Source organism: Hipposideros armiger, unplaced genomic scaffold, assembly GCF_001890085.2.
Source record: "Hipposideros armiger isolate ML-2016 unplaced genomic scaffold, ASM189008v1 scaffold_646, whole genome shotgun sequence".
NCBI lineage: Eukaryota > Metazoa > Chordata > Mammalia > Chiroptera > Hipposideridae > Hipposideros > Hipposideros armiger.
The window spans coordinates 1089597-1100609 of record NW_017731996.1 but is presented as its reverse complement, the minus strand read 5'-3'; the positions used below and the strand labels follow the sequence as shown (position 1 = coordinate 1100609).

General features: G+C 39.3%; 1 long non-coding RNA gene across 1 annotated transcript; it reads right to left on the bottom strand.

Moving 5' to 3' along the window:
* Window positions 1–428: 428 nt before the first annotated feature.
* Window positions 429–10148, bottom strand: LOC109372585 (uncharacterized). Its single transcript, XR_002122067.1, has 3 exons — window positions 9961–10148; window positions 4679–4736; window positions 429–505 (listed from the first exon to the last, which is right to left on the bottom strand). It is a non-coding gene; the product is annotated as an uncharacterized LOC109372585 (long non-coding RNA).
* Window positions 10149–11013: the final 865 nt, after the last annotated feature.

The window sequence follows — 11013 nt, the reverse complement described above, 5'->3', positions numbered from 1 at the left end:
ATGTTGTGTGTTCACCACCCAGAGTCAGTTCTCCTCCTTTTTGTTTTTACAATTAGTATATATTGTTTTTTAACCAGAAAAAGTTGAATAAAAATTTTTATTAAATATAAAAATGTTAATAAATGCAAATTTTAAGACAAGAAATAAAAATGCATCTTCTGAACAGTAAATAACTTTATATGATAGAACTATTGGTAAATTTTTTTTCTTTTTTAAAGATAAAAAAATTTTTCTTTAATTTATCTCCTGTTTTGACAACATGGCAAAAAATATGTGTTAAACTAGGCTGACACAAAGGGAAATCTAGGAATGGTGGGTAAAACTTTGAGTTCTGGGTTTTGAGAGTTAAAATTCAAAAATGTCTCTGCATTGTTTATACAGTTACTGCTAGACTTAGGTGAATAATTTTTAGAATATATAGTTTACCACATACCATAAACGTAGCCAATACATGCCTGTTCCACTGCTGAGTAAGGGATCTGTGCATCAGCTAAAGCCTTCTGACCTATAAAAACAAAAGGGTTTTATCAAATAGTGCTATAAGTATTTGCTTTAGGTGAGTAAAAATTAACTTCAGAGTTTTCCCAGAGTAAGTCTACCTCTATATAGACTATGTTCAATTCAAATGGCAAATCCTTCATCAACTCATCTAGGTATCTCCTTTCAGAAGTAATAATTTCTTCCTCTAAGCTACTGCATCACTTTTTCACACCTCCTTTTTGATACTTAATATTTTCTATCCTAACTGTATACCTAACTCTAAATACATTAAATCCCAAGAGTCTTAAATCTCCTTAACAGCAAGTTCCTTGTCTTCCCCATCTCTGTGGCTCTACTACACATCTAGTGGGAAAAATTGGATAGAATGTCAATACTGGGAGTGAGTGTGGGGTGCACCAATGTGGTCATCTTACAAAGCCAGGATCAAGAGATGATCCCATCTATGGAACAAGAAATGGAGCTTTAAGGATGCTACCCAAAGTTGAGGAAATGACCTATAGAGGAACTGAGAAAAATTATAAAAATAAACTGGGAAGAGGAGAGTGGGGGTTGGTGTGAGCTAAATCCTCATCTACTAGTGAGAAGCCAACAGATATCTAAAACTGATAAACCAAAAACTAGAATAAGCATGGTGGAATAAACATTTAGAGATATGGAAATAACCACTGGAAGAACTAAAGCCAAAACAGTTTAAAAAAACAATTGCCCACTGAAAACAGACCTGGGAATTATAAGTCATTTTGTGCTTTTTTTTTTAACCATATGAATCTATTACTTTGATTTTTTTTTTTAAGCTGAGCCATCCTGCCACCTGTTGGCAGCTCAGCGGCTGCTCAGCTCGGGCTGGGACTCGAACCGCTGTTGCTCAGAGCTCAAACTCTTGAGCGAGCTCTTAACCAACTGAGCCACTCGGCCGGCCCTACTTTGATTTTTTTAACTAAGAAGATATATAATTGATTATGAGATTGGTTTAGTCACAGCAGTTACCTTTTCCTTTTTAGATATGAGTAAAAAAATGTTTTACTTGTAATAATGCTGATGAGATTATGTAAGAAGAGCATTCTCATAGCCCGCTAGTGAAATTCTAATAATGTAAATAGTCTGAAAAATAATTTGGCAAGCATCTTAAAAATGTGATATTCACTGTTCCACTGAGTCTATTTCAATCTGTCCTCAAAAGTAACTAGAGATGAGGACAAGTATTTATTAGCAAGATGTTTGCCATAATTCTTCTAAAATGTCAAAAAGTTGTGAACCTAAATGTCCAACAAAAAATACAGCATAGATATATCATAAAATATGATTTTTTTCAAACAATTTTAAGCAACAGGAGAAATGCTCATGATAAAATAAGTTTAAAACTTCAGGCTACAAAATTACATGTAGAATATAATCCCATAAATCCACAGGAAAGACTACTAAAATAGAATACACCAAGATGTTAATAGTGATAGGCATAGGTCACAAAATTTTGTTTTCATTATTATATAATTCTGAGTTCCAATAAAACACATGCATTGCTCTTATAATCAGTGGGAAAGAATGAGCTACAAAAATGGTGTGTGATTTAGGCCTGTGCTCTGTACCTCTTCTAATAGCCAACAGCATGTTATACCTAACATGGTCTACATAGTGTCTGTGTGAACTTGCCCTATTTTCCCACTAGATGGTAAAAGCCTTGAGATCTGTATACCACTCTCCTGTGAATCCTTCCCAGTGCCCAAGATGCACTCACTAATAGGTGTTGAGCATGTTGTCTTAACATCAGGTTTTCTGTATATACTTCCAGATTCAAATAATTGTTAAATAAAAATGTTTTAAAGTGATGAGAAGACAAAGGAAGCACAGGAGGGAACTATCTGAAACAGTTTCAAAGAGTAACCGGGTGTTGCTACACCACTTAAATGAGTGTCATTTGTATTTAGGTGCAAAGGGGTCCCTCTGAGGGAAAGGAGGATGGAGGAACGTGTAAAAGAGCAGAAGTCTCTAAATAATGAAAGTGACAGGGCACAATTCTGTTGGTTGTGCTCCCCTCTATTCTATGCATTTAGGAAATTACAGGCAAGAAAGTGGTAGCAGAACCTCCTCCTAAAACCAGTTTGGAGAATTAGAGGGTAAGACTTCTGGATCTACTATTCCATGAAACCAACCTCCTTGCCTCATCACCACAGTCTACAGATAAGTCCAGAGACGGCAGAATGTAAACTCATTTATAGAATCTTAGGGCTTTTCCCCCCACGTTGTGCTTGAATATACATTCAACTAAATGTGACTGATGTAGTCTGAAGGTGTACATATCTCACCTAAGACTACGTCAGATACATCAGTGGAGTCATCCTTTTGCAGTTCTCATTTCCCTACATACTGAGAACCAAGGGGTATTTTTAAGATCAAAGCTAAGTTTTAAAAGTTTATTCTACATAAAAGTTCCTTTATTTAAATGAAGTTTATTTTCCTAAGTATGCTTGCAAAAGAAGAGAGTTTTAAGCAGCAAGAAGAGTCAATCGGCTGAATTTCTTGTTACTAGTAAATGCCCACAGTTAGTTTCAAACTTCATAACTTCACCTCAACATTACCATCATTATAATAAAAATATCATATTCACATATTACTAAAGTAACCTCGAAATTCTTAACTAAATATAAGAAAAGGAACAAAAATATATAGGAAGAATTGTTTAAGGCATCTCCCACTTCAGAGAAAGGCAGAAGCTGTTTGGAGACATCAGTCAAGAGAATATTTAACAACACAAAAGATAAACACTAAGTGAACAGTGTCCGCCCAGAGAATCAATATCAATTAATTCAATCTCTGAACCTTCCTTTTGGGGAGCAGAGATCCTCTTACTCCATGTATAGTAATATCTAAACACTGAGTTAAATAATAGAGTTGAAACAAAATCCAAATACATGGGCACTGGGGAGTAGGTACTATTGGTGGAGACAAGGAGGAATGTCTAATGAATAACTACAGTAATTGTTTTTGGGTTGCCTGGCAATAAGCTAACAGGAACAGGATGAGGGCGTGAAGGCTTCCCAGGAGGAGGACTATACCTAACAACTTCATGGGACCAAGGAGCTCCCAAGGTCTCCATGTGCTGGGAAGCTGGCATTTCCTAGCACTCCCTTAAACAACGGACACCTAAACTTAGATTGCTTGGCCCTAAGTCTAAAATATTTATTTCCACTATGTAAGGAAGCTATCATGACTATCCTGGAACTCAGATCCATAGTTCAGCCAGCTGCAGCCTGGCCCAAGCACGTCTCTCTGAAGTATGCCTAGAGAACAAGGACCCACACACCTATGGACCCTTCTCTCTTTGAGTTCCAGCTCACTAGTTTTCATCCTTTGCTTAACACTCACTAGAATAAACAATAACAAATGGCATTACCTTATTTAGCCTAGTGAAAGAAAAAGAATTCTCTCTGTTGGCTCTGGGAAGTATTACTGGTGTGTACTACATTTTGAATGTGATTACAGTAAGTCCCTGACTTACAAACATTTGAGTTGCGAACTTTCACAGATACGAACAGACCTCGTATTATGAACATTCGTAGATGTGAACAAATCGCAGAAGTACCTCACGTGTCTGCCAGACATTGTCACAGTTGTGCTGCTGTATGCTTACTGTACAGTGCAATAGTGTACAGTAGTACAGTGCTCAATCAGAGCCCAGGATGTCCAGAAGCAAGAGGAAAAGCAGTGGTGACGTGGAGGGGACTGCTAGGAAGCGCAAAGACTCACTTTGTCGGACTTACGAATGAGTCGGACTTACGAACGAATCCGACTTACGAATGTTCTCCCGGAACAGAACTCGTTCGTAAGTCAGGGACTTACTGTATCCCTTTTTCTAGGAAAGGAAGACGCTAATTTTGTCATAACTCCTAGAATGAAGTTGTTCCTTTTGACCCTACCTTTCTCTCCCACAGAGCCCTTTGCTATCCCAACAAACAGCTGGATAACACATAAAATCACAGGCCACTGTCTGCTCTGGCTATCTAGCTAACAATGCTCCAGCTCTTTTCTCTGTCCCCTCTCCAGTGAGCCACTAGGTTCTTGCCTGTATAGGTTCTTCTCCCTTGACCAGGCTTCCTTTTATGGTTGCAAGCCTGCTCCACAATTAAGGGAAACCACACAATAAACTAAAACGTTCAAAAATCGAAATGTTCTATATTACCTGCTTCTTTTGCCAAGTCAGGGTAGTCTCTTGAATTCTCCATTCCAGGCTTAATGAACTGAAAAGATAGAAACAGACAATAAATAGGAACAAGTTTAGTTAGATTTCCTCACAACAGAGCATCACAGAAATTCATTCATCTACTCACTTAAATAAAAACATATTGAGCACCTATCGTGTTCCTGGATTTAATATATAGCCCTTTACCCTCAGGGAGCTTCCAGTCTAATGGAAAATAGGAAGTTACATTACAGTGTCATAAGTACAGAATGATTTGGGAGAAACAACTACCCAGCCTTAGAGAGGGGACTAGAAAGGCTTCCCAGAGGAACTGACATTTCAATTAAGTCTTTAAAGATGAGTAGGAGTCAGCCAAGTGACAGAACAGGAAATTCTAGAGCAAAGGCCTAGAAGTAAGAGAATGTGGCTCAATCCAGGTACCGCTAACAATTTTTATATTGCAGAGGTTGAAGCACAAGATGGGAAGTGACAAGTATTAGGGACATGAAGGGACATGTAATGTAGGACCAAATGATAACTACTAACATTTACTGGGAACTTACTACATTAATGTATTGTGTGTAAGCACTTCACATGTATTAACACTTTTAATCCTCATTACACTAAGATGTAGGTACTGTTATTATCACCACTTTACAATAAAAAAAACTAGAGCACGGAAAGATAAAGTAACTCGCCCAAAGACACACAGCTAATAAGTAGTAGAGCTGAAACTTCAGATAGTCTGGCTCTAGGGCCAACTCACAAGGGAACTTATAGGCCTTCCTATGATGTCTAGGCTTTATCCTAAAGACAACAGATCTTTTTAAAGAAGAGGCTGAAATAAAACAATGAGATATTATTACACACCTATTAGAATGGCCAAAAGCCAAACACTGACAACACAAAATGCTCACAAGGATGTGGAGCAACACGAACTCTCATTCATTGCTGGTGGGAATGCACAATGACATAGCCACTTTGAAAGACAGTCTGGCAGTTTCTTACAAAACTAAAAGTTCTCTTACCATACAATCCAGCAATTGTTCTCCTTGGTATTTAGCCAAATGAGTTGAAAACTTATGTACACACAAAAACCTGCATATGGATGCTTATAGTAGCTTTATAATTGCCAAAGCTTGGAAGCAACCAAGATGTCTTTAGTATGTAAATGGATAAACTGTGGCACATTCAGACAATGGAATATTATTCAGCACTAAAAAGATATGAACTATCAAGCCATCAAAAGACATGGAGGAACTTTAAACGTATAATACTAAGTAAAGAAGCCAATCTAAAAAGGCTACATACATACTGTATGATTCCAACTATTTGACGTTCTGGAAAAGGCAAAACTATAGAGACAGTAAAAAGATCAACGGTTGCCAGGGGTTGAGATGAGGGAGGGATGACCAGGCAGAGCAGACGAATTTTAGGGCAGTGAAACTATTCTGTATGATACTATAATGGGTACATGTCATTATTCATTTGTACAAATCCATAGAATACATAACACCAAGAGTGAACCCTGATGAACACTATGGACTTCTGAGTGATAATCATGTGTCAATGTAGGTTCATTGATTGTAACAAAAGTACCACTCGGGTGCAAATTACCAATAGTGGGCGAGGCTGTGCATGTGTGAGGGCAGGAACATATGGGAACTCTGTAGTACTTTTTGCTCAATTTTGCTGTGAACCTAAAACTGCCTTGAAAAAATAAAGTCCTATTTTAAGAGACAGAGAGACAGACTGGGATGAGAAGACCTGCATTTTAGATCATTCTAGATGCAATGTGGAGAAATGAATAAAGGGAGCAAGGCCAGAGGCAGTGAAACCAAATGGCACAATTCTGAAATAGTCCAAGTGAGAGCTGACTAAAATAGTAGCAAAAAGGATGGAAAGATGTAGATAGCCTTCAGAAACATAAAGGAAGTGAAATCTACCAAACTTGGTGACTGACAGATAAGGCGGAGTGCTTTGCTGGTCGGTGCTTGTACTAAAGAGAAATGGCTTTCCAACATTTCTGACTGCAAACCGCAGTAAAAGACGTATTATAACATGTATTTTACTTAATTCCCTCATACACCCTTTAAAACACCCAGTCACCTCTGTATAAATCAAAGTTGAGCTCAGTTTACAATGGGCTCTTTTCCCTTTTGCAATAGCACATTACTCATTAAAATGTCCTAATACCTAATCTAGTGTTCACCTTTAACATAACCATGCAGATCAAAAAACTGAACTTTGCCTGCCACTCCAGAAATTCCTCTAAGCCCTCTGTCCCAATCACAATCCCCACCCTACTCCCCAAATAATTACTATCCTGATTCTTACTGTAATCACTTTCTTGTAATATTGGATTGTCGGAAAAGTCATGTCGCATTTTTTTCTGTTTTTCTTTGCAAAAATGCATCATGACTTTTCCGACAACCCAATATTTTATAGCTTTATCTCCCCAGTGTGTATCTGTAGACACTACAGTTTAGCCTTGCCAATTTAAAAAAAATGTATGGGCCTTTTCATTCTCTTTTAACTTACAGGTTCCCCTCCACTACTCTTTTCTTCTCAATCTATCTGTTAAAGAACCCAAAGCACTTGATCTGTAGTTTTCCAAAGCATATATTTTGCCAACTGTTTACTCATGCAGTTCAACATATTCCTCTGTTCTCCATATTTCTTGTAATTTGGAAGCTGGATCCACATGCTTGCATAATCACATTCCATTCCTTTGATGAAACTATAGGTGACAGTGTATTCTATCATCAGGGAGCATATGTCTGACTCTCTTTGTGGTGTTAGCAGCTGTTAGTGCTCAATGACTAATTCCAGCAAGTCTCAAACTTCCTGGGCTCAGGACCCCTTTACTCTCTTTGAAGATGTCAAAGAGCTTTTGATGATGAGATTTGTATTTACCAATATTTACCATCTTAGCACTTAAAACTGAGAACATTTAAAAATACCTTTCAATTATATATATAAAAAATAAATAAACCCTTTACATGTTAACATAATTTCCATTATCCCCAACACTGTTCCCCTCCCCCAATTCCCCAATAAAATCTTTAAAAAAAACAAAACAAAACAAAAAAACCCTGTTGACATACACAATAGGAATTCTAACTCATTTCCTTACACTGATAATAAAACCTCATTAAGAGAGATTCAAGTTGTCTGGGTAATTCAGCTATTCAAATTAAAAACCATAACACAGGAACCCAAACAGTTGAGATCTACCAATAGAGCTTAAACAGTTATCTAGTAAATTTCTCCCTTCATCAAACCCTGCCCAGAGTTCCAAAAGATCAAACCAAGATGGGAGTACATTGGCCTAATAAGCACATCATCAACAAAGTTGCTTTCCATACTCCCAATTTCTTCTCTCAAGACTGTAACTAACACCTCCGACACCTCCACCTCCCAACATAAGGAAAAAGAAAAACATCTCCTACTTCCTAAAGGGTTAGAAAGCTGTTTCTATGTGTTCTCTTATATAGCCAATATAATCAGACATCCAACAGCCAATAAAGGATCTGACTGCATTGATACAATAATTTAAAAGGTTTTACTGTCCACCTATATTAGATGTCCTCTCTCCAATGAAACAATAGGATGATGATCTCCAAGTATGTTTTATAATATATTAGTTGACTTTTATAGATCAATCGATCGATAGATAAATAAATAGATAATGGATAGATAGATTGAATTGTGTACTTGTAGCCCACTGGTAAGATAATAAAAAAATTAAGGATGTTTTCTCAGAAAGAGAATCCTCCCCTAGGAGCTCTTTCACAAAGCAGATCCATTTAATATTATTCAACAAACATTCATTGAGCATCTTCAGGCAACAGATATTTTCAGAGTGCTAGAAGTATAGCAATGGATTAGACATGGTACTCACCTTGGAGGAGCTTACATGCCAGGCAAAATATAGACATAGAAACAGAATTTCAGTATAACACAGTAAGATAAAGGCAAGTTCAGGGGCTCTGTGGGACAGGCAGGAAGATCAGAGGCTTCATGGAGAAAATCTGAACTGACCTTTGAAAATTACAGTGAAGTTAACCAAATGAAGACAAATGGTACAAGTGGGGGAAACAACAGAAGCAAAGCAACAGAGGCATAAAACAGTATGGAGTGAAACTAAAAAAAGTTTCGCATTAATAGAGCATTGGGGTGGTGAGTGTGTCAAAAAATGAGACCTTAGGAGCCTCTGGCCTCCTAAGTACCAAGCAGAGTACCACTTGAGGAACAGAAACAAGGTTGGAGGATCCAGAAAACCTGCCCCTTGTGCCAGGATGCTGAACATCACTAATATTTCTACTCCTCATCTTCCATATTTCCCACTGTCTCTGAGAAGGGATCCAACAAGGAGTACAATGGTCCCCCCTTAACTATTGGGGGCTATTTTCCAAGACCCCCAGAGGATCTCTGAAACCACAGACAGTACCTAACTCCATATGTACTGTTTTTTTCCTATATGTACATATCTATGATAAAGTTTAATTTATAAATTAGGCACAGTAACAATAACTAATAGTAAAATAGTACATTTATAACAATATACTGTAATAAAAGTTATGTCAATGTGGCCTCTCTCTCTCTCTCTCTCTCTCATAACCAAGATAGCTGCTAAATGACTAACAGTGGATAGTGCATACAGAGGGCATACAGCATGGATAAAGAAAGGACTCACATCCCAGGTTGGATGGAGTGGGATGGTGGGAGATTTCATCATGCTACTCAGAACCGCAATTTAAAACTTATGAATTATTTCTATAACTTTCCATTAATATTTTGGAACCCAGTTGACCACAGGCAACTGAAACCACAGATAAGGGTGGACTACAGTATTCCTAGGAGTGCAGAGCTGGTGACATTCACAACCTGCTTCCCTTTGGGGTATGAGGCAGGCCTTGCCACATTTAAAGGTCCACTCAGAATCAAAAGCGATGTGGACTTTGGGTTATCCTTCACAAACTCTAACCCAGGGAGGAGGAAGAGGAACAAATTGGCAGCAGGAACAACCGCGAGACACTACAATCCCTCAGAGACACACTACATCACAACCCACCCCAGCCGCCACTCTGATGTCGCAAGGGTCAAGAAGCAGGGGCTGGGCTGTGGGATGTCCTGGGCACCCACCCTCAAGGTTGGAAGGACAGACAGACGTACAGTGCCAGGCCCTGACCTGCCCACCCCGTTTCGCGGTAATCTTGGGCTTCCCCTGGCCTCACGGGCACGGAGCGGAGCAGGGAGCCCGACTCCGGGCTGTTTACCTTGGTCATCCCAACCCCGACTACAAAAACCCGGCGCAGGGGCCGACCCTCTGAGGTTCGAATCATGGCTCGGAGGCGAGCACAGCAGACACTGCACAGCAGACGCAGGCGCAACCGAACTGAAGCAGCTGAGGCACCCGAGCTTATTCAGGAATGGGAGCCAAGCCGGAGGCGGAAAGGGGGCGGGGCACGCTCCAGCGGAGGGAAGAGGGCGACAGGGGCGCCTGAGCATGCGCGGAGGCGACGGCGGCGCGCGCACTCTTGGGGCTGGGCAGTGTTATGTAGCTTTTTGTAGATGTATACGCTCTATGTTATCTCATTTTTAAAATATCACTTCATTTCATTCGGGCATTGTCTACATCCATGAACGTAACTGCCTCATCTCTCATATGTACCTCAATTCATCCCAACTTTATGCTCTATAATTGAATTGCAAAAGTATTTCTGAATGTGAATCGCCAGTTTCTGCCCCCACTGTCCACCCAAACTGCTTTTGTAGAGGTCATCAATAGCCCTGTTTAGTTCATTCTGAGCAGATCAGCAGAGAGTGTTCAATTAATCCTCTCCCCTCCCCCACTTGAAGACGACCCCCCCCCCCAAAGCCACGAACAATTCTGTCCTCCAACCAATGGCTGGACTGGTAGATGATCTAGAAATAAAATTCTCTCTCTAAAATCACTGGTGCTTGTTGGGGTTATTATGTCCATTAAGTTTTAATGGAGGCTCTAACCTCCTTCCTGGGTCGGATAGGAAACTCTTAAGTTCCTCTCTGTGACTGTCATGATTAATTGGGGTTTATATCAGTCCCGGTCATTTCTGATCCCTCACCCTTACTTACAGTGAATTAATTCAGGTTATGGATCATCTGACCATCCCTCCATTTTCCGTTCCTATATATTGCTGGACACAACTTCAATTCCTTCGCTCCTTAAAGAGCCACAGGCACAAGACTGCATGAGAAAGATTTTTACAGAAGGTTGGGGAGCAACTATGGGACTTCTCTCATCCTCAAAGGGGTTAATGCTGTTTTTGATAAATTGTGTCCACTCCCCC